The sequence below is a fragment of the Sus scrofa genome, chromosome 6 (assembly GCF_054392235.1).
Source record: "Sus scrofa isolate SSC_HxYL_T2T_F1_AM1 chromosome 6, Sscrofa_HxYL_maternal_Yorkshire_Landrace_v2.0, whole genome shotgun sequence".
Lineage (NCBI taxonomy): Eukaryota > Metazoa > Chordata > Mammalia > Artiodactyla > Suidae > Sus > Sus scrofa.
In genome coordinates, this window is record NC_139388.1 from 61612033 (window position 1) to 61634819 (window position 22787).

The 22787-nt window shown below is 39.7% G+C and overlaps 1 pseudogene; it reads right to left on the minus strand.

Annotated features, from left to right (window-relative positions):
* Positions 1-22004: 22004 nt before the first annotated feature.
* On the minus strand, positions 22005-22776 carry LOC146402443 (vomeronasal type-1 receptor 4-like; annotated as a pseudogene).
* Between the last annotated feature and the right edge of the window lie 11 nt (positions 22777-22787).

A 22787-nucleotide genomic window follows, 5' to 3' on the forward strand; every position in this document is an offset into this window, starting at 1 on the left:
TCACAAATTCCATCTCTAGCCCTTTGTATCCTTCCATACCTCTACTTATAATCTTCCTTATTTTGTTGAGCATAAATGCAGTTATATTTTGGGAATGAGCATCTCAGGGAAGTACAAGATCCAGTTAAATATGTGTGTTTCATTGCTAATCTCTTTCTGTCAAATCTCAAATTTTTCTGTTTTCACCATGTGAGAGGCTGCCAGCCTCCAGGTGTTACTGAAAATGAAAAACTTCTCCCAAACACTTACCCTGTCTTTTTGGAGATGCTAGGTAGAAACATTTAATCATTTCTGGGAATTGAGAACTGGGGAAGAACTTTTGGAGACATAGTCTCAAATGCCTAATTGTGCAGTGTCATCGAATGTACCGGTAGAGTGATAACTGTATTTCGTTGGGGGCGTGAGGTCACAGAATTACAATCCCGTATCTCATGGCCTGGCTGCTTCCTTCTCAGACAAGCAGAGGGCATCATGACTGTCACACGGAGTCCACTGTCCTGGCAGAAGAAAGGAGTCAGGTGAGTATTTTCTACTCAGAACATAGAATGGAATAATCATGGAACGGAAATGGAATGCATCAGCATCTGTGTCTGCATCAGTCTTCATCTCTGGAAAAGGGACTTTTCTGGAATAGAGGCTGGTTCAGTGCCAGGCCCATGTAGGAAAGTATCACATCCGTGAAGCCCAGGCTGAGCTTGTGAAGTGAGAATGGAGGTCTGAGACCCCAAACCAATCACTAACTGCTCCTAACATATTTTTTAAAAATTATTTTTATTAGAGTACAGTTGATTTACTGTGTTGTGTCAATTTCTTCTGACAGCTGAATGACCCAGTCATAGATAGATATACATTCTTTTTCTTATATTCTCTTCCATCATGTTCTATCCCAAGAGATCGGATATAGTTCCCTGTGCTACACTGAAGGACCTCATTGCTTACGTTTTTTTTTTTTTTTTTTTTTTGGGGGGGGGGTGTGCTGCACCTGCGGCATATGAAGAGTCCCAGGCTAAGGGTCTAATCAGAGCTGTACCTGCCAGCCCACACCACAGCCATAGCAACGCAGGATCTGAGACAGGTCTGCGACCTTTCACGTCCCGCGCTGCAGGGCAAAGGGAGATCCTGAAAGAGGGGCGACGTGTATGACAAAACACACAAGACTCTTTTACATTTAGAAAGTGGCGGACCAGGAGGCACTCTGTTCTGCAGGACAAAGGTGCCTAGGCTTTAGCCCTCATGACTTTTATGAGGGAAGGTAATGTAGGGAAAAGAGCAAAATCAGGTGCAGGCAATGACAAAGCCATCTCTTACTGAATAAAAAAGAAACTAGTTACAGGTGCATCCCTCTAGGGGATAGTGCAGCTGCTCCTGGTTAATGCATAACTCCCTTATCTTGTCTTTGAAGGAGACCCTGTACCTTAGAACTCTGCATCAGCATTCCTTAGCTTGTGGTGCTTTTGCACGTGAGCCACGTTTGCCTTCTACAGAGTTCGGCAGTTCAGGGGTCTCCAGCAGCGACCTACACCACAGCCCATGGCAACACCAGATCCTTAACCCACTGAGCAAGGTCAGGGATCAAACCTGCATCCTTATGGATGCTAGTCAGATTCGTTAACCACTGAGCCATGAAGGGAACTCCTGCTTACCTATTTTAATGTAACCCCCATTGATTTCCCAACAATCAATGGGGGTTGATTTCTTCCAGGTAGTAATAAAGTCTAATTTTTATGTTCTTGAAGACTAGTGTAGAAATTAATCTGATGTTCAATATGCTCTATACAAATTACAGAGAAGTTTCCATAATTAGTACAGTTATTTCAGTAAAAGGTCTATGTATGTGGTAATGAATTTGATGGAGCTAACTTAATCCTTCATCTCTGTATTAAAAATGGAACTAAATGACATTTGCTGAAGTATAATTATTTGTCTGGTATTGAGTTTGGATGTGTTTAATGGAGATAGTAATTAGCTCTCTCCTGAAATTAATTGTGGTCTGTTGGCCAAGGTAGGACAACTTCCTTCCTGAAGTAAATAGGAAAGGAGACTTCAGGAGAAATCTAACTTTACACTTGAGGGATTCAGACAGTAGAAAAAATAAGGATTTCAGCACTTTCCAGGATCAAATGTTTCTTGTGACATTTTCTATTGTTTATAAAATTCGAATGCCATTTTTCAGGCTTAGCCTTGTGTTTCTCCTATTTCAATATATAAAATGCACAAGATTTCCTGACTCCAAACTCCATTTTGTATACTTGTTTGTGTTTTATTATCTTTCAAATCTCATATTAGTTAGAGAGTTTTGGCTATTTTTCTAAAACAATTAGATCATTTTATGTTCATTAATGTGGAATAATTTAGATCCTATTCTAAATATTTTATTACTTCTTAAAATGTCAAATACCATAGCTCAGAGCAAAGCCTAATATTATATGATACGTTCTATGGTGAGTACCACTGGCAAAAAAGGTGTGATTATATCTGTTGCTATTTAAATATTGACCCATATATCCAGTTTGGTCATGAAAAAAATGTCTGGTGTATCTATATTTTATTAAGACTTTTCAATTTTTATTCACAAGTAATACTGATAAGAAGACCAAATATTTTATTTTATTTTTTTTGTCTTTTTTTCTTTTTAGGGCCATACCCATGGCATATGGAGGTTCACAGGCTAGGGGTCCAATCGAAGTTGTAGCCGCCGGCCTATGCCAGAGCCGCAGCAATGTGGGATCCGAGCAGTGTCTGTGACCTACACCACAGCTCACAGCAATGCCTGAACCTTAACCCACTGAGCAAGGCCAGGGATCGAACCTGTGTCTTCATGGATGATAGTCAGGTTCGTTAACACCTGAGCCATGATGGGAACTCCAAGACCAAATATTTTTAAAAAATGAAAAATTTATACACTCACACATAAAACAAATTTCAAATATGAACATGTTTATTCCTATCATATATTTATTTAAAGACCACAAAAGAGTTATGAGAGTATAGTGCAATGGAAAACACAAACATTTTAAAAAGGCAACCCATATTCCAGCCCTGACTACCTGTATTTAGACAAATCACAAACCTAGTCTCAGAAAAAAAATTGTATTGGGGAAATAACAATAAAAAATTATAAAAAAAGGAAATACATTTTAACAATGTAAATTATTGCCAAACTAATGTGTGATTCAGTAGGCTTCAATCAAAATACCGACACATTTTAATGAGAATATAAAAAAACAGTTGGAAAATTAACTGATAAAACCAAAGTGCCAAAAATAGAGAAAATAAAAGTAAAAAAATAAAGCAGTATGTAAGGACTTCTCCTAGCAGACACTATGATTTTTGTAATGAAATATAGCAAAATGAAGTTAGTGATGCAATAATATTTACCCTGAGATTAATGAACCAGAACATTTATCCCCTAAGCCAACTTTCACATATAATACTGAAATGTCTGAGGTGAATTTGCTCATTGGTAAAGAAATAGGGGTCATTCAATAATCATAGATGGGAGTTCCCATTGTGGCTCCGTGGAAACGAATCTGACTAATATCCACGAGGATGCAGGTTCGATCCCTGACCTCGCACAGTGGGTTAAGGATCCAGCATTGCTGTGAGCTGTGGTATAGGTCATAGATGCAGCTCGGATCCCACATTGCTGTGGCTGTGCATAGGCCAGTGGCTACAGCTCCAATCTGACCCCTAGCCTGGGAACTCCCATATGCTGCAGGTGCGGCCCTAAAAAAAGACAAAAAAAGTCATAGATGGATACAACTTTCATTATATCCCTACCTTAAATAATATATGTGGCTAAGTGCCAATTAGACAGAACAACACACAGGAAATAGAAATACAGAAAAACATTCAATAGAAAATTTAGAATAAACATTTTATTATTTCAGGGTGGAAGACAATTTCTTTAAGAATATATAAAATACAGGGATTTCCCATGTGGCGCAGTCGGTCAGGGACCTGGTATTGTCACTGCAACAGCCCAGGTCACTGCTGTGGCTTAGGTTTTTTCCCTGGCCCAAGAAATTCCATATTCTGCAGGAATGGCCCCCAAAAAAGAGAAGATATAAAATACAGACCACATAGGACATGGTAAAAACTATAACATTTAAGTTACTAAATGATGTTTGAAAATAGAAGTGGCAGCCAGCTACAAAAATAGAAGGATATATTTACAATGCTGAACACTCAGAGAAAAAAGTAGTGTTCAGGTTAGACTTTAAAAAATTTTCTACCACTCCTAAAAGGAAGACAACCCACAAATAATGGAAAAATGAGTATGACCTGATTATTCATAAATCAGTACTATGTCATGTGGAGAATAATAAATGGCAAAATAAATGGCATTAATAATAAAATGAATGCAGATGAAATCAACAATAGTATGTCACACACATACAGTTTATAAAAATGCACACGCTACCCAGTGTGTGCTTGACGTAGGGAGACTGAGATGCTCCCTCAGCGAGAGCAGAGATGTTATTGATTTAATCACCTTGGAGGACAGACGTGGTATATGGACTAAACTTGAAGATGCACAAAATTGGCAATCCAGCACTTCTACTCCTCACTGTTCACAGCAGCAGGATGTGCCCAAGAATATTTGTGGCAGTCTCACTAGTGAAAGCAAAATATTCACCAGCACAGCCTCACAAACAATAAACAGTGGTGAGACTCCATGAACTAGAGATACATATGTCAACATGGAAATATAGTTAAGAAACAAGTATTTGAGAGCAAAGGAAAAATGCTTGATAAAACAGTCTATTTAGATATCTATAAAAATTATAAACATTCAGAAAGTAGTGTTTATTGTTAAATGTGTATATGGTAAAAATTTTAACTGCTTGGGAATGGCAGACATTGAATTATAGTATATTATTTCAGAAGTAAGTTTGTGCAACCTAAAGTCCATCGACAGAAGAACAGATAAAGAAGATGTGCTACCTATATTCAATGGAATATGAGCCATAAAAAAGAATGAAATAATGCCATTTGTAGCAACAGGGATGGACCTAGAGATGATCATATTAAGCGAAGTTAGTGAAAGACAAACATAATGTGGGATCACTTATACATGGAATTTTAAGAAGGATATAAATTAACTTATTTGCAGAACAGAAACAGACTGACAGACTTACGGTTACCAAAGGGGACAGGTTGTGGGTGGGGAGGGATGGCTAGGGGTTTGGGATTAGCATATGCACACTGAGGTATATGGAATGACTGGTCAGTGGGGCCCTGATATATAGCACAGAGAACTCTATCAATAGTCTGTGATGGTCTCTGTAGGAAAAGAATCTGAATGAGAAAGAAATGTGTGTACAGGTGTAACTGAATTACTTTTTTGTCCAAAGGAAACCATCACAACATTGTAAATTGACTCTACGTCAATAAAACTTTAAAAGAGGGAAAAAAGTTTATGCAATGCCGTAGAAAAGGAAAAGGAAAACCAAATAAAATATATTGTCAAATCTGGGAAGATCAAAAGATTATTAGGTCAGATATGGTTGCATTGCCATGATTTCTTTAGCTCACCTGCTGAACTTCTTCCTGGGGGATAATCTGGGGGTGGGGCTCACATCCTTGGTTCCTATTTCTCAAGGATCATTTTCCTTCATTGCTTGATGTCTAGTTTCTTGAATACCATTGTGGCATGTGTTATTTCTCTGTGTTTGTAGTTTCCAGAAGAAGGTAAATCTGTACTCTGTTACTCCATCATGGCTATAAGCGAAAGTCTGTGCCATTGAAAAAAATTGTACTAAAATATACATTGCATAACATTTACTGACATAACCCTTTTGGAGTGTAAATTCAGTGTCATCAAGTACACTTGCACTGTTTTCCAATCATTATCACTGTAGAGCTGCATCCCAAACCGAAACCCTGTACCCATTAAACGTTGACTCCCTTTCCCCCCATTTTATCACATGGTAACTACTCTCCCATTTTCTGTCTTCATGGATTTGACAGTTCTTGGCACCTGATATAAGTGGAAGCGTAGAATACTTGTCTTTTTTTTTCTGGTTTATTTTACTTAGTTCACTGTCTTTAAGGTTTACCCCTGTAGCATGTTTCAGAATTTTTTGTCCATTTATATTTATTTATTTATTTTTGTCTTTTTTCTTTTTAAGGCTGCATCTGTGGCATATGGAGGTTCCCAGGCTAGAGGTCAAATCGGAGCTTCAGCTGCTGGCCTACACCACAGCCACAGCAACTCAGGATCCGAGCTGTGTCTGCAACCCACACCACCGCTCACAGCCATGCTGGATCCTTAACCCAGTGAACAAGGCCAGGGATCAAACCTGTGTCCTCGTGGATACTAGTTAGGTTCGTTAACCACTGAGCCAGGATGGGAACTCCAGAACTTTTTTCCTTTTAAAGGCTGAATAACATTCCATTGTGTGTACAGGTGTGGGTGTGGGGGTGTGTGTGTGGGGGGGTGGGTGTGTAATCTCTCCATGGACGTTTGGGTTTTTTAAATCTTTTGTATGCTATGAATATCGCTACAATGAAAATGCATGTGCAAATGTCTGAATCTCTTCTTTCAATTCTTATAGATTGAATATTTTAGGTATATATTCTTTTAGATATATACCTAGAAGTGGAATCGCTGAATCATATGGTCATTTTTTTTTTAGTTGAAAAGCAATCAAACATTTTCATATGGTAATTATATGTTTATATTTTTGAGAGACAATCATAGTATCTTTCAACATGGTGCATCATTTTACATTCTCACCAGAAACGGACATGGGTTCTAATCTTTGCTAACACTTATTAGTAGCAGTATTTTTTAAAAGTAATAGCCATCCTAATGAGTGTGAAGTTGTGTCTCATTGTGGTTTTGATTTACATTTCTCTAATGATTAGTAGTGTAGCATATCTTTTTATGTGTTTAGTATTCACTTTTGTATCTTTGGAGAGGTGTCTATTTAAGTCCTTTGTCTTTTTTTTTTTTTTTTTTTTGGCCACCCCCATGGCATGCAGAAGTTCCTGTACTAGGTTGAACCCTTGCCATAGCAATAACCAGAACCACAGCAATGAAAATGCTGGATGCTTAACCCACGAGCCATGAGGGAACTCTCCTTTATCCTCTTAAAAATTGGGCTGTTTGATTTTTTCATTGAATTGTAAGAATTCTTTATGTTCTGGATATTAATCCTTCATCAGATATATGACTTGCAAATATTTTCTCCCACTTTATGGGCTATATTTTCACTATATTCTTTTACGTGCAAAATTTTTAAATGAAATCCTATCTTTCTATCTACTACCTATCATTTATCTATCTATCTGTCTATCTATCTATCCATCCATCCATCCATCCATCCATCCATCCATCCATCCAGCTATCATCAATCAGTCTATTTCTGCTTGTGCTTTTGGTGTCATATCCAGGAGATAAATGGCAAATCCAATTTGCAAAGCTTTTCCTTTATGTTTTCACCTAGGAATTTTATTGTTTGAGGTCCTATTTAGGTCTTTGATACATTTTGTGTTGATTTTGGTATAAAGTGTAAGGTAGAAGTCCAATTTTATTCTTTTGCATGTAGATATGCAGTTTTACTGGAACCATTTGTTGAAAAGACTCTTCTACATCAAATGGTCTTTGCACTTTGTCACAAATCTTTTTGTTTAAATATGTGAGGGTTTATCTCTGACTTTTCTATTCTATTTTATTAGTCCATATGTTTGCTTTTTCACCCCAATAATACCCTGTTTTAATTATTGTACTTTTATGGTAAGTTTTGAAATTAGCAACTATAATTCTACTACTTTGTCATTCTCATGATTATTTTGACTAGTTGGGGTCCCTTGAGAGTCCATATTAACTTTGTAATGGGTTTTTATACTTCTGCAAAAAACATCCTAGGGAAATTGATAAATATTGCAGAGAAATTATGTATCATTTTAATAATTCTTAACATCTTAATGATATTAAGTCTCCCATCTATGAATGCAGGGTTTCTTTCCATGTATATGTATTTTTAAAAATTTGACTTAGTAACGTTCTGGTGTTTTTAGTGTGCAAGTCTTTTACCTCCTTGGTTAAGATAATTGCTAGCCATTTTATTCTTTTTGATCCTATTGTAAGTTAAATTGTTTTTTAACTTATTTATTTTTTTGCATACACCCATGGCACATGGAAGTTCCCAGGCTAGGAACTGAACCTGAGCCACAGATGCCACCTACACCACAGCTGCAGCGATGCCAGATCCTTTAACCCATCACACCGGGCTGGGGATCAAATCTGTGCCTCTGCAGTGACCCCAGCTGCTGTAGTCAGATTCTTAACCCACTGCACCACAGTGGGAACTCCAACTCACTTTTTCATTAGTGTATAGAAACACAATTGATTTTCTATGTTGATTTTATATCCCGCATCTTTGCTGAACTAGTTTATTCTAACAGGGTGTGTGTGTGTGGAATTTTTAGGGTTCTCTTCATATAAAATCATGTCATCTGTGCACAGAGATAGTTTTACTTTCCAATTTGTATCTTTTTGTCTTTTTCTTGCTTGGGTGTTCTGGCTAGAATTTCTGGCCCTATGCCAAATACAAATGGTGAAAATAGGCACAACTTTCTTGTTCCTGATCTTAGATGGAAAAGTTTTCAGTTTTTTTTTTTTGGTCTTTTTGTTTTTTGCATTTTAGGGCTGTACCTGGGGCATATGGAGGTTCCCAGGCTAGGGGTTGAATTGGAGCTGCAGCTGCATCTGTGACCTATGCCACAGCTTTCAGCAACATTGGATCCTTAACCCACTGAGTGAGGCCAGGGATTGAACCCATGTCCTCAGGGATACAGCATTTTTACTGCTGAGCCACAATGGGAACCCCTCAGTTTTTTTTTTTTTATCATTGATTATTTCTTAGCTGTGGATTGTTCATATATGACCTTAATTATATTCAAGTAGTCAAAGGCACTGACACCGATTCCAATGTGTGGAGGGAGGGTTCCCCCACTACACAGTGATTCCCCAGATGCTAGCTGAGTGTACTACAACTCGCTCAATTCTGACACTATCTACCCAGATGGATCAGCTCCACAAGACTGCCCTCCAATTCAGACACCATTTTCAGGATTGTTACCTGTCCTTTTGACTCACTAGCTACAAATTGGAGGTTCCAAAAATCCCCCTCAACTCAGAATGCCAGCTTTAAGCTCACTTGGTTACCTGTAGTTCTGAGCAACTGGCTATCAATCAGAGGTTCCCATGATCCCTTACCTGGGTTCATTTACTTTGCTAGATCAGACCTCAGGAAACCTGTTTACTCAAGAGGGAGCCAGTTGATTATGAAATAATTTAACTTAGGAACAGCCAGATGGCAGAAATTCACAGGACAAGGAATGGGGAACTGGAGTGGAGTTCCATGCTTTCTCTGCATGTGCCATTCTTCCTAAATTTCCATGTTAACCAACCCAGAAGACCTCCAAACTCTCTACTCTTGGGATTTTAGGCCAGGGACTGAGCCTGTGCCACAGCAGTGACCCAAGCTGCTTCAGTGACCATGCTGGATACTGAACACGCTGAGCCACAAGGGAACTCTCCTACTCTTGGAATTTTTTGCAGGCTTTATCCTGTAGGCATGATAAATTATCAGCTTCATTTCCAGTTCCTCTTTCCTCTCAGGATGATGGAGAGTGGGGCTGAAAATTCCAAGCTTTTAATCATGGCTTGGTCTTTCTGGTGATTAGCCCCCCTCCAGCAGCCAGCCGGAAGCCCTTTTAGAGTCATCTCATTAGAAAAAAATAGATGCTCCTAGTGCTGTTTTCACTTAGGAATTTACAAGGGTTTCAGGGCTCAGCGTCAAGGACAGGGTCAAAGAACAAGTGTTAGAACAAGAGATGCTCCCAGTGTTTTTATCACTAAGGAAATGACAGGTGCTCTGTGCCAGCAATTGGGAGCAGAAGTCAATACATACATTTTAAATTATCTCCCAGGTATTTTTGCCCAGTTTCGAGTTTGTTGAATGTTGTGAGTGTGTGTGTGTGTGTGTGTATGGAGGGTTTGACATGAAAGAATACTGAATTTTCTTAAATAGTTTTTCTACCTCAAATGTCATTATGTCTTTTCCCTTTTTATTCTGTTAATGGTGTGCATTAACATTGATTGGTTTTCTTAGGTTGAGCCATTCTTGCATTTTGAACATATATGGATTCATTAAAAATTTTGAAACTCATTTGAGGGCGAGCAGAATACATAACCCCCAAATATGCCCATTTATATGTGGATTATTTTTGAACTGAAGGCCATTAATGTGAATGTATGTGTGTGTTTGTGTGTTGTATAGGGAAGTTTCTTAAATAGTTTGTCTACTTTAATTGTCATTATGGTTTTTCCTTTATTTTTTTGGCTGTGCCCAATACACGTGGAAGTTCCTGGCCCAGGGATGAACACGCTTCCACAGCTGTAATGAGAACCACAGTCAATGCCAGATCCTTAACCTGTCGAGCCACCAGGGAACTCCTTCACTGTTTTTTCTTTCTTTTTTTATTACTCAATGAATTTATTACATTTGTAGTTGTACAATGATCACCACAATCTAATTTTATAGGATTTTCATCCCATAACCCCAGCGCATCCCCCCACCCCCCAAACTGTCTCCTTTGGAGACCATAAGTTTTCCAAAGTCTTTGAGTCAGTATCTGTTCGGCAAAGAAGTTCATTCTGTCCTTTTTTCAGATCCCACATGTCAGTGAAAGCATTGGATGTTGGTGTCTCATTGTATGGCTGACTGACTTCACTTAGTATGATAATTTCTAGGTCCATCCATGTTGCTAAAAATGCTGGTATTTCATTCCTTTTAATGGCTGAGTAATATTCCATTGTGTATATGCACCACATCTTCTTGATCCACTCCTCTGTCGATGGACATTTAGGTTGTTTTCATGTCTTGGCTATTACATAGTGCTGCAATGAACATTGGAGTACATGTGTCTTTGCGAGTCATGGTTTTCTCTGGATAGATGCCCAGGAGTGGGATTGTTGGATCAAATGGTAGTTCTATGTTTAGTTTTTTGAGGACCCTCCATATTGTTTTCCACAGTGGCTGCACCTCACTGTTGTTTCTTGACTGCTCCTTCCTGGACTCTGCATGCCCTCCCTTTCCTGATTAGCAACTGTTTGAACCTACCCTTTGGAACTCAGGGAAGGTCATGGAGGCTGAAGTCTATTCCTTGCAAATAAGAAATAGGGGATGTTGAAAGGCTTCTGTGCCCAGAAGCCCCACAGAGTCCTGCTTGGTTTCAAGCTAGGAAGGAGTGGAAGAAACAGAAACAGCCTTGGGGAAAATATAGGACACCTAGTACCCAACCATAAAGATTTATGAGCATTAATTCACATAAATGCATGCGAGGTTCCCAGCACTGTGCACTGTAACCTACTTATGAGTACATAGTAAATGCTCAATAAACACTGCATTGATGCTATATTGACTTTATTTTCCAAATACAGACTTGCTCCGACATTGCTGCCATCTCAAGGTTTCTTTAAACTTTAAAGGGCCAGCAGAGAATGGGCTGTTTTAGGACAGTGATTGCTAGTCTTCACTGAGAACCCACAGTGCTGTGCTGAGATGATATAGTGGGTGTAAGGAGCTCAGGTGTGTTATCTACACTTTCTCTAGCTTAGTGCAACTTATAATGGGTCTAGGTGGTCCAACATCAGCACTAACATGGAACTTGTTAAGATGCCACCTCATAAGGCCCCACTTCAAACCTGTAGAATCACAGTTTTTTAGCATGGGGAACAAAACACAAGTGATTCGTGTGTACATTAAAGCTTGAGAAGCAAGGTGTAGATAAGCATTTCTTGGCCCATGCTTTCAATTAAGATCTTAAGTGGAGTTTTAAAAATGATCTTTACCTGTGCTCTACTCAACAGATTCATCTGGGCAGAACATTCATGTTGTCTTAATTAAGTGCTCCAAGTGATTCTAAGGCGAGATCAGGTTGAGCACGAGCACTCTCTGGTAACTTATGAGCATTGCTTGCAGGCATTTATCCAAGGGGAGGTAACAGGATCTGCTCTACAGGAGCCTGGAAAGGGCAGGTGAGTGTGGTGATGTTTCCCATTGCTGTAGTGGAATTTGTGGGCCGATGTGCATGGGGAGAGCCCTTGATGACAGGGGAGGAGAAACTCACATGCTGGTCTCAAGTAGGAATTCATGTTTCTAAACCTCTACGGTGACAAAGGACTGGAAAATTTGGGCTTTTCTGCATTTTGTTGTATTTGTATTTGTATTTTAGGGCGGCAATGCAGTACATGGAAGTTCCCAGGCTAGGGGATGAATTTGGAGCTATAGCTGCCAGCCTATGCCACAGCCACAGCAAGGCAGAATCTGGGCCCTGTCTGTGACCTACACCACAGCTCAAGGCAATGCCAGATCCACTGAATGAGGCCAGGTATGGAACCCAAGTCCTCATGAATACTAGTCAGGTTCATTACCACTGAGCCACAATGGGAACTCCTTTTTCTGCAAAGTCCTGCCTGTGGGTGAGGTGTTATCAGGTAAAGAGGTTTTTCTGGTGGCTCAAAGGTATATTCTCAAGATGCAATATGACTTCTCTATACGAGAGAAACCCAGAGAAGGAGGAGGAGAAAGGAATGGCAGGTTCTTAGGTCCCAGGTCAGAGGCTATGTCATCTTTTCCTTCTGAAATGCCATGCATTTTGATGTTACAAATGCTTATTTCTCTACTTCTGAATGTTCCTGTCTTCTGAGTGTTTTCAGCTATTTTAAAAATTTTTATTTTAATGATACTTGAGGTTAGTTCTTCAGAGTAATCTCTCCTCTCTCCCATAGCTTCTCCATTCTCTCAATCCAGGCTTCCTACATGGAAGGAAGAACCCACACCTTGAATTAAGATGAGGTGCAGGGGTTCCCTTCATGGCTCAGTGGTTAATGAACTTGACTAGAAACCCTGAGGTTGCAGGTTCAATCCCTGGCCTGCTCAGTTGGTTAAGGACCTGGTGTTGCCGTAAGCTGTGGTTTAGGTTGCAGACCACTGCTGTGGCTGTGGTGGGGCTGGCAGCTGTAGCTCTGATTCAACTCCTAACCTGGGAACCTCCATATGCTGCGGGCATGGGTGCAACTGCTGAAAATTTTCTCTTGATCTGTCCCATTAACAGATCAACAGAAGAAGGCATTTAATCCAATATTTTTATTGAGGATGGGGTTAGATTCTGGGATATCAGTTTAAAAAAAATTTCGTGTTTGGGTTCCATATGATTCCTTTATCGGCTCTGTGTAAGCCAGGATTAAGAAAATGCACAACAGCATAGTTATGTAGCCTGGACTATCTCGGAAAGTTCTGAAACAGAAAGAAAGGCTTTCTCTCTAGAACATTAAAGAAAGACTTCTATTTAAAATACAGTAAAGTGGGAGTTCTCATCGTGGCCCAGCAGAAACAAATCCGACTAGCAACCATGTGGTTGCGGGTTCAATCCCTGGCCTTGCTCAGTGGGTTAAGGATCCAGCATTGCCATGAGCTGTGGTGCAGGTTGCAGACAAGGTTCGGATCTGGAATTGCTGTGGCTCTGGTGTAGGCCAGCGGCTACAGCTCCAATAAGACCCCTAGCCTGGGAACCTCCATGAACCGCAGGTGTGGCCCTAAAAAGAAAAAAGAAACAAACAAAAAAACACAGTAAAGTGGAGTTCCCACTGTGGTGTGGTGGGTTTATGATCTGGCTTGTCTCTGTGGTGTTACCATTCCAATCCCTGACCCAGAAGCTTTCATTTACTGTAGGTGTGGCCAAAAAAGAAAAAAAAAACCACTAAAGATTATAGGACATGGGACCTAGCTGCAGCTTAAATTTTGCATAAAACTTCTGTTTTCTCAGGATGAGATCCATATTATGAAGTTCAATTTCTTTTCTTTTCTTTTGCTAACAGTACAGTAACAGTAATAGAGTGTCTTTCAGCAAACATCAGGCACTTGATATCAGTTTGTCCCATCACAGCTGCTGTTGTTTATTTGGTTCAGATGCTCTTTGCCAGCTTCCTCTACTATAGGGTTAATATTATTCCTTTTATCTTTCATAAGGAGCTTAGACAAATTTACTGAAAGATATGCAGAAATCATTAAATTTAATCTGGAAGCTCTCCTTTCTTCTTAGCTTCTCTTTGCTGTAGTTTGCTTTGGAAAGTTAAGGCTTTCACCTTTGTTTACTGGAGATAAAGGTTCTACTTAAGTAAACTTAATAAAGGTTCTAAATTAGTCAAGACTTGGTCCTTTAAGTTTCTATTCCTTTCCAAAGCCTAGTGCCAGGAAATTGTGAATCCCAGCTCTGAGACAAAGTGGAAGTACCCAGAACTTTGTTCTCTGAGTGGTTCTGAGCAGGGAGGGGGCGATCAGGGCAGAGCGAGGACAGGGCCACTTCTTGGTCTGAGGTCTTTTTCAATAGAAACTGAATTGGAGATTTTGTATTAGGCTCTGCAAACTCCATTAGACAGAGGGACTGTTGCCAAAATCTGCTACTTCTGTACTCCAAGGCCGAACAGAAACGTGGAGACAGAATTGGAGGAAGCAACAAGTAGCTTTAATTTCCAGGCAGAGAGGGAACACAGCAGGCTAGTGCCTCAATGACTGTGCGCCCCCCACCCCCCAGGGGTTAGTGAGGAGTCTTAGAGTGTTGGAGGTGCAGGGTGTGATCAGCTCATGGACATTTTTCCTGATCGGTAGGTGGTGAGGTCATTTGGAGTCAGCATCATCAACCTTCTAGTTCCAAACAGTCTGGGATCTACCTGCTTTTGGGCAGCATCCAGTTAACTTTTCCCACCTGGTAGGAGCTTCAGCACCTGCCAAAATGCTCCAAGGACATGGCTCAGAATATTATCGATAGTACTTGAGAAAAAACTATATGTTTTTGACTTTGTTGAATGGCTAACCTACTGTTATTTTGTCTTAAATGAGTGATTTATTTTTCTCTGTATTTTCTCATGACTCTGATTAAATTGATTCCTTGATTGAAGTTTTCCTATAGACAAAAAGGCAGGCAGAGGACACAGTTTGAGGTCTGTTCTGGGAAGGCCTCAAAGGGTCCCGCTCAGCGATGGAGCCTTATTTCTGGAGCAAATTCTAGGGCAGTTGAGCTGTACCCCCGTGTTGGGCCTGAAGTATTAGGAATCTGGGGACATCAGAGGCCCACACTAGAGGAGGAACCAATGGGCACCTTATGCTTTTATATTATACAGGGGCAGCTCTGGGTGACCAGTCCCTGATCGCCAGTCTGCTCTGGGATCATCTGTTTTGTTGGAGGTGCTGGATTCAGACCCTTGAAGGGTTCACCTGCATTACTCGAGTGTGAATACATGAAGATCTGTGCAAATGGAAAAGGCATAAATGTGAGAGGGTGTCCAGTACCCTGGGGGTAACAAGGCAGGTTGGAGGGAGGACTCTTCTTTGTTACAGACTGTCATCCCAGCTTACGTCTGAAATAAGGCGTGTGGGCTTGAGGCAGGAGTCAAAGCTGGTAGTCTGGAAACGAGACTGGGAAGAGCTAGCGGCTTCAGGCTTTGATCCTGGGAGGGGAGGTGTCAGAAGCACTCTGTGCGCATGTGCAGGATGTGACGGTGGCGGGGATCTCTGTGCATGCGCCATGCTGAGCGATTACTATGGGTGAAGTCTGGTCAAATGAGGGACGTATGTGTCAGTATCTTGTAGGGGGGCCCACGCCAATCAGGGGGAAGTGGTTGAGGTCCCTCTTTGCATAGACTACCTGTGTGGGGGTAGCATAAATGCACCAGGTGAGATGAAAAGTGGGGCGATGTAGAATCATATTTGGTGGAATGTTAGGCTTTCTACCCATTTGCAAGGAGATTTTCGCAGTCATTCACCCACAGTGAGTGTGTTCAGTCATGGTGATGCAGGATCTGGAACCTAGAAACACCCTGAAATCCACCCTGGTCTATATTTTATGATATATATATATATATATATATATATATATATATATATATATATATAATAGCAGTAAACATGCACATTCAACTCTGTAAATGTGTAAATGGGAAATGGTTCAATAGATATGTTTTATTCATAATTACCATGGAATTTGTGGTTTAGGAATGCAGTAGATCCATTTATTCTGGTGTGAAAATATCACCTTAATTTATCATTGCTTAAGGAAAGCAATTTGATAATTTGCTATGACAATATTTATAAGACTGTTGAACCATGAAAATAATATTTTTGCGTATGTGTTTTGGGAAATTCTTTACCCTCTTTGGGTCTCTGGCTGAATTAAACTAGTGGAAGACAAATTAACAGGAGGAAAGAATACACTTTTTATTAAATTTTTACCTGTACATGGAGTTTTCACAAGAAAATGAAAACCAAAGAGAAGTGACCAGAACAGAAAGCTTTTATACCTTTTAGAAAAATAATAAATTTTAGAAGAATTGGCAAGACAAAGGGGTTTGGGCTAGAGGCAGTTTAGATAGTGCTTATCCTAACAAAGTCTGTTTGCATGTTACCCTGGCGCCATCTCTGGGCTGATGAATCTGTCTTCAGAAAAAGGAATATTTATTTCTCATGTCTGGGCAGCATAGGGAGAAATTTTACTGCATTTATTGCATCATAGTTGAGTTCAACTCAAGATAATTTTATGTCAACCAGGCATATTTTGGAATGACATATTCTGGTTTCCTTCATTTGTGTATATATTATGAAATTTCAGTTGCAGTTTGAGATACGCTCTGAAATAGTGCAAGAAGGAGAATACATCTCAGAGTGGTAAGGCTGTTTCATCTGTAGATTAAATTATTATAGATTGTGGAGTTATTAATGGGAACTTTATACTTATTTTATAAATTATTTTTTCAAAATCAAACTTTATCCTCCATAAAGTAGTTCTCTACCACTGTCATAAGATAGTATTTAGCACCTTACAATCTCACAAGGTTGAAATCGAGGTTTTAGCAAACATAGCTCTTAAGCTCTTATCTGCAGCTTCTAGGTAAAAATCCACTTCTGGGGCCATTCAGCTTATTGCCAGAATTCATTTCCTTCTCATGATTTTCACATGACCCTTCCATGGTCACACCTTGGTAGTGGTATCCTCAAAAAAGAGAAAGAATTTTTGGCTCTCTTCTCATTCAAAATTCTACTGGGGTCCTCTACAGTATGTTCAAGTAAAGGGATTGCTAGGAATATTTTATAGAAATGGAATTACTGCCTCAAGGCTATAGTGAAAAACTATTCACAAGTAATTTGTGAATCAAATGCAGGTCAGAAAATTAATGATTGGGAAAATAAGTAGGTGACCTCCAATAAGCCTCCCACAATCTCCATGCCTTAACTCTGTCTCTTCCCATCTCCTATGTTAACCCCCATTGTGATGTCACCCTCTCCGCCCTAGTGACCTTGAACCACATCCCGGGTCTCATTCTTCCCTTCCAAATGGCCATTCTGGACTCCTGTAGTGATCTCCACCTCCATCCTGTGTACTTTAGACCTCCATCCCCAAGAAATCATTGTCTTGTCTCCTGAGCCCTCAGCCCAACCTTTCTGACCTTCCATTTCTTCTGAATCCTATATCCTCCCTTGATATTTATCCTCCCCCTACTCCAGTGAGTTCAGCCCATTTCTGTGTCTTCTATGTCCAACTTCCATCATATGTGCCCACCATAATGTCAAGATCCACAGCTTTCCTATAATGCTGTAGCCATGACCCCAAACCCTACAATTCCTAACAATTTCTACTGAGCCTTTTATTTCATGGGGACCACTGAAATGGAGTGGCCTCCATGAAACAGGAAATGATGGAACTCCCTTCATCTTCCTCCACCACTTTAACTGCCTGTGTCCGTTATGTACCAGGCTTTATCTCTGTTTAGAAAACTAAATGGGACTCCATTCACAACCAATTATCCCTTTTCCACCTCTGTGTCCTCTAAACCTGCATAGACATTAATATTTCTCTATCTTTTATCCAACCTTGTCTTGCATCCTTTTTTGCCAATTAACTCCTCATCTCCATTGTCCCCCTCATTCCCTTGACCATCTTCACACCCTCAACCCCTCAACACACTCTTCACCCCTTTACCCTTAAACCCTGCAGTGCACTTCAATCCCTTAGAGACATTTAACTCTTTTGTGCTTTTTAGCCCTGTAGTATATCAAATCATGCCTCTCAAATAAATACATTATTATGACTCAGCCATTAAAAAGAACAAAATAAGGCTATTTGCAACAACATGGATGGAACTGGAGACTCTCATACTAAGTGTAGTAAGTCAGAAAGAGGAAGACATATACCATATGATTTCACTTATATCTGGAATCTAATATATGGCACAAAGGAACCTTTCCACAGAAAAGAAACTCATGGACTTGGAGAACAGACTTGTGGTTGCCAAGGGGGAAGGGAAGGAAGTGGGATGGACTGGGAGTTTGGGGTTAGTAGATGCAAATTATTGCATTTGGAGTGGAAAAGCAATGAGGTCCTGCTGTATAGCACAGGGAACTATATCTAATCACTTGTGATGGAACATAATGGAGGATAATATGAGGAAAAAAATGTATATATGACTGGGTCACTTTGATGTACAGTAGAAATTGACAGAACATTGTAAATTGACTATAATGGAAAAAATAAAAATCATATAAAAATAAATATGTTAAAATCCTAACCTGTAGTATCTGTAGCCATAAACTCATTTGGAATTAGGGTCTTTGCAGACATGCTCAAGTTGAAATGAGGTCATACCGGATTAGAATAGGTCCTAATTCAATGACTGGGATCCTTCAAAGAAGAGGGAAATTGGGACACACAGGTGTATAGGGATCACCTTGATGATGGAGGCAGACACTGGAATGATGAATCTGTAAGCCAAGGGAGGCCAAGAATACTGACCTGCACATGGAGTCCAAAAGAGCCAAGACTCACCCCTAGAGCCCTAGGACAGAGCATGGCCCTGACAGCAACTCAATTTTAGTCTTGTTGCTTTCAGAATTGTGAAAGAATACATTTCTGTAGTTCTAAGCCACTCAGTTTATGGTAGTTTGTTACAGAAATTTGCTATATATCCTCGGTAACCTCTTGCCCTGTGCTCTGTTACCCTGTGGAACCCAGTTTCTGCAGTTCCAATTTATCCTTATGTCCCTTTTCCCCGTGCCATCTTTTTTTCACTCTGTCATCTTCTTCACCCACACCCTGTCATTGTCCAAACACTTGGATTCTCCCAACCTAAAGTGGTATCTCAATATCCACAGGGGATAGGTTCCAGGACCCCAATGTATACCAGAATCCTGGGACGCTCAAGTCCTTTACATAAAATGGCATAGTAGAGTTGGCCCATGCTAACCACGGGTTCTGCATCTAGAGATTCAACGAACTACAATCAAATCTGCAGATAGGGAGGACCAACTATACTTTTAAAATTCTATGCATTGGAAACAATTTCTGTATGGGTTGTTGTAGTGTTGGATGTTCCATGAATGGTGGAAGGGGCCTCTATGTTCAGGTAACCAGAGTACTGTAGTAATACCTTTTTGAGCTATGCTGACTTATGGTGATTGTTTGAATACGGCTTTATAAACCTGAGCATAGCTCTGTGAATTTCTGTTGTTGTAAGCTTCTGTAAGAGTGTCTGTGAGTGTGTGCATGAATATGTATGGGGAGAGTGGAGTGTGTGAGGAGATAATGTAACCATGTGTGTGACTGAGTGTATGTATGTGAGTACATGTGGATGTGTCCATACATGTGTGTGATTTGCCTATTTGTGTGTCTGGTGTGAGTATTTGTGTATAAAACATGTGTTGTCCACTGTTATGGCTCAATCTATGCCTTGTAAACTGTGGTGGCTTTGGATATAGGACAAGGGGAATGTGGATTTGGTTGAGATGTGAAAGATTGATTCACTCAATTTATATTTCTTCATTAATTATAAGAGAAAGCTTAGTGGACATTCAATTAAAAATCAGTGTGAGGGGAGTTCCTGTCATGGTGCAGAAGAAACAAATCCAACTAGGAACAATGAGGTTGCGGGTACAATCCCTGGCCTCACTCAGTGGGTTAAGGATCCGGCATTGTGGTGAGCTGTGGTGTGGGTCACAGATGCGGCTTGGACCCCGTGCTGCTGTGGCTGTGGCATAGGCCAGCAGCAACACCACCAATTAGACCCCTAGCCTGGGAAACTCCATATGCTGTGGGTGTGGCCCTAAAAGGACAAAAGACAAAAAAAAATAAATCAGTGTGAAAACTGTTGTAAACGTTTAATACTTTCAACTGAATAAGCAGAACTGACTTCTCTGATATTTAAAAAATGGTAAAGTCTGCCTGTTAAAAGTTAAAGTCTGGCCTTTATTTTGTGTGAGACACTCTTTTGTAACTTTCCTTCTGTTTTCTACAATACTGCAAGAGAGAATCTCTCTTATAACTTTGGTCAATATTGTGAAATTATTTTTCCCACCAAATGTCCATCTTATCTAATTTCTAAATGAGTTTGCCTAATTTGAGTTGTGCAAATTAGGCTAATGTTAACTCTCAGCATCATTTCCATCATTTTAATTGTTTTGTCAAAGAAAATCTTTCTTAGGTTATTCATTTGATTCCAATTCTGCTCACAGTATTCATGGTGCATTTCAGTGGTTTGAATTTTAGGGAGGAACTGAATCTCTGGTGGAAGAATTTCTCAGGCACGCACATTGGAACAAACAAGCTTTTCTATCCATTCTTCTTGTTTCAGACCTCAGCATTATCTGCTCCTCTCCAGGAGAGACATTGCCTCAAGGGGTGAAGGAAAGGAAAGGGCTTCTCCCAAACACTAACAGTTTCTTTAGTGTTCTGTCACATCATAATGGAAAGTTGTATTTGTCTTTGCTAGTTAACAACTGAGAAAAATGTTGTAAGAAATAGTCTTAGCTCCCGAGCTTGCAAAACCATTGTTCCTTCACTTTTATGCCAAAGGTTTTGAAATATATATCTGTCAAGTCATTTTGTCTAATTTTTGAATGCTTCATATTTTAAATCAGCTTTTAAACATTTTACATAGACACTTTAAACATTTTACTATGTTAAAATATTTCAGATATTGAGGAAATATTCACTTTCCTCCCATAGAAATCTACAATCTACAAACTTTCCAAAACCAAAATGGATTTGTAACTTCTCCTCTACTAATGATTGTTTATCCCTTCTTCAATGTAATGTAAACTTCCACCATAAACTTACTTTTCACTTTGAAATCATTTGAATGTACCCTAAAAACCCATTGTTACATTACCAATATAGACAACTATCATAATCACTATAGAAAAAATTTACTTTTAGTGATCCAGAATCCATGAAGTTTATTCCTACATGTTTAAAAAATTTTTGAATCTGACCTGATATCTTTTAAAAATTAGTAAAAACACCTTTTTGTGTTCTCCTTTGCCGCAATCCAGTGCAATACACTTATTCTCTACATCAAAATTTTAAAAATATGGTAATCTCCCCCTAATATTCATTTATATTTCAAATGAATATCATTTCTAGGTTCTGATGTGTAAAGTCCATAACTTAGTCCTCAGTTACTCTGTGACATGATCCTGAATATGTCATCAGCTTGATCCCAGACTAATTCACTTTTCCCTGGGTCAGTTGGTTTTTCCCCAATTTCCTGAATGATCTTGGCATGTGCTCTTTCTTTTTGATGAAATTTCTCATAAAATCTCATGCTGAGTTAACATTTGGAAATTTTGATTTGTCAGATTGAAGTAGCATATTTAAATATTTCTCCATAATCTCTAGATTGTTTAAGAACATGCTGTTTTATTATTTCCAAAGTGTCTGAACTTCTCTGTTATAGGCATTAATAACAATTATGTAAATATCTAGATAATAAAAGTATAACCTTTCCCCTATAGTCATTATAACAGTTTCTTTTTTACTCCTGGGGAAAAAGTCAAGCTATCTGGGTCTTACTGCTCACCCATGTGACAGCTTCAAAATCCTGCTTAGGGCTGGGAGAGGGATGAGTGAATGAAAAACTGAATATTGAAAAAATATCCAATTTACACTTTTCCAATACTTGTAGAGGATTTTATATTTCTTATCCAGGCAGAGAAGGGCAAAGACACTCCAGAGTCACGGCTCATTAGAATGTAGGGGCTGACCATTGGGAAACATGCATCAGTTAGTACAGAGACATTCACAAACCACAAGTTGGGATTACTGGAAACAGCTAAACACAGGTGAAAGATGGAGGAGATGGTATAAAAGGATACAAAGGTGCTCACCAGGACAAGGATGCTCTGGGAACCTCTAGTCTCAGGGGCTGATTTGCAGGAGTACTTGTCCTATGAATATACCTGACCTGCTGCTTATGCCTGAGTAGGATGAAAACCATGGAGCTGCTGGTCCAGGGCAGAAACCTCAAACATAAAATATCAGGGAGGACCCAATGTACCTGGGAATTTTTACATTAATTTCTGTGCACATGGAGTTCATATGGCTAACTGTGATGAACTGGAAGATGCTCAGGAGGCAGGTGGTACCAACGGACACACCCCTGCCCACTCTGTGAACATAGAAAACGAGTTTGCATCCACTATCACTGAGAAAATGGGCCCACCCAAATGCTGCCATTGTATTGGTGATCCCTTTAGAGAGAATAACCAAGGAGTTGGCTATGGTCAAGTGTTGAAGAATGAAATCTGTTGACCTTAACTTGTGTCCAGTGTAGTGAACAAAGATATAGGGGTAAAGAAAAAGGAAATTCCTCAGGATTCCAACTACATTCTGCAATAAAAAGATCATTCCTATTGCCGTATTTCTGGAGGCCATGCTGCCAGTTC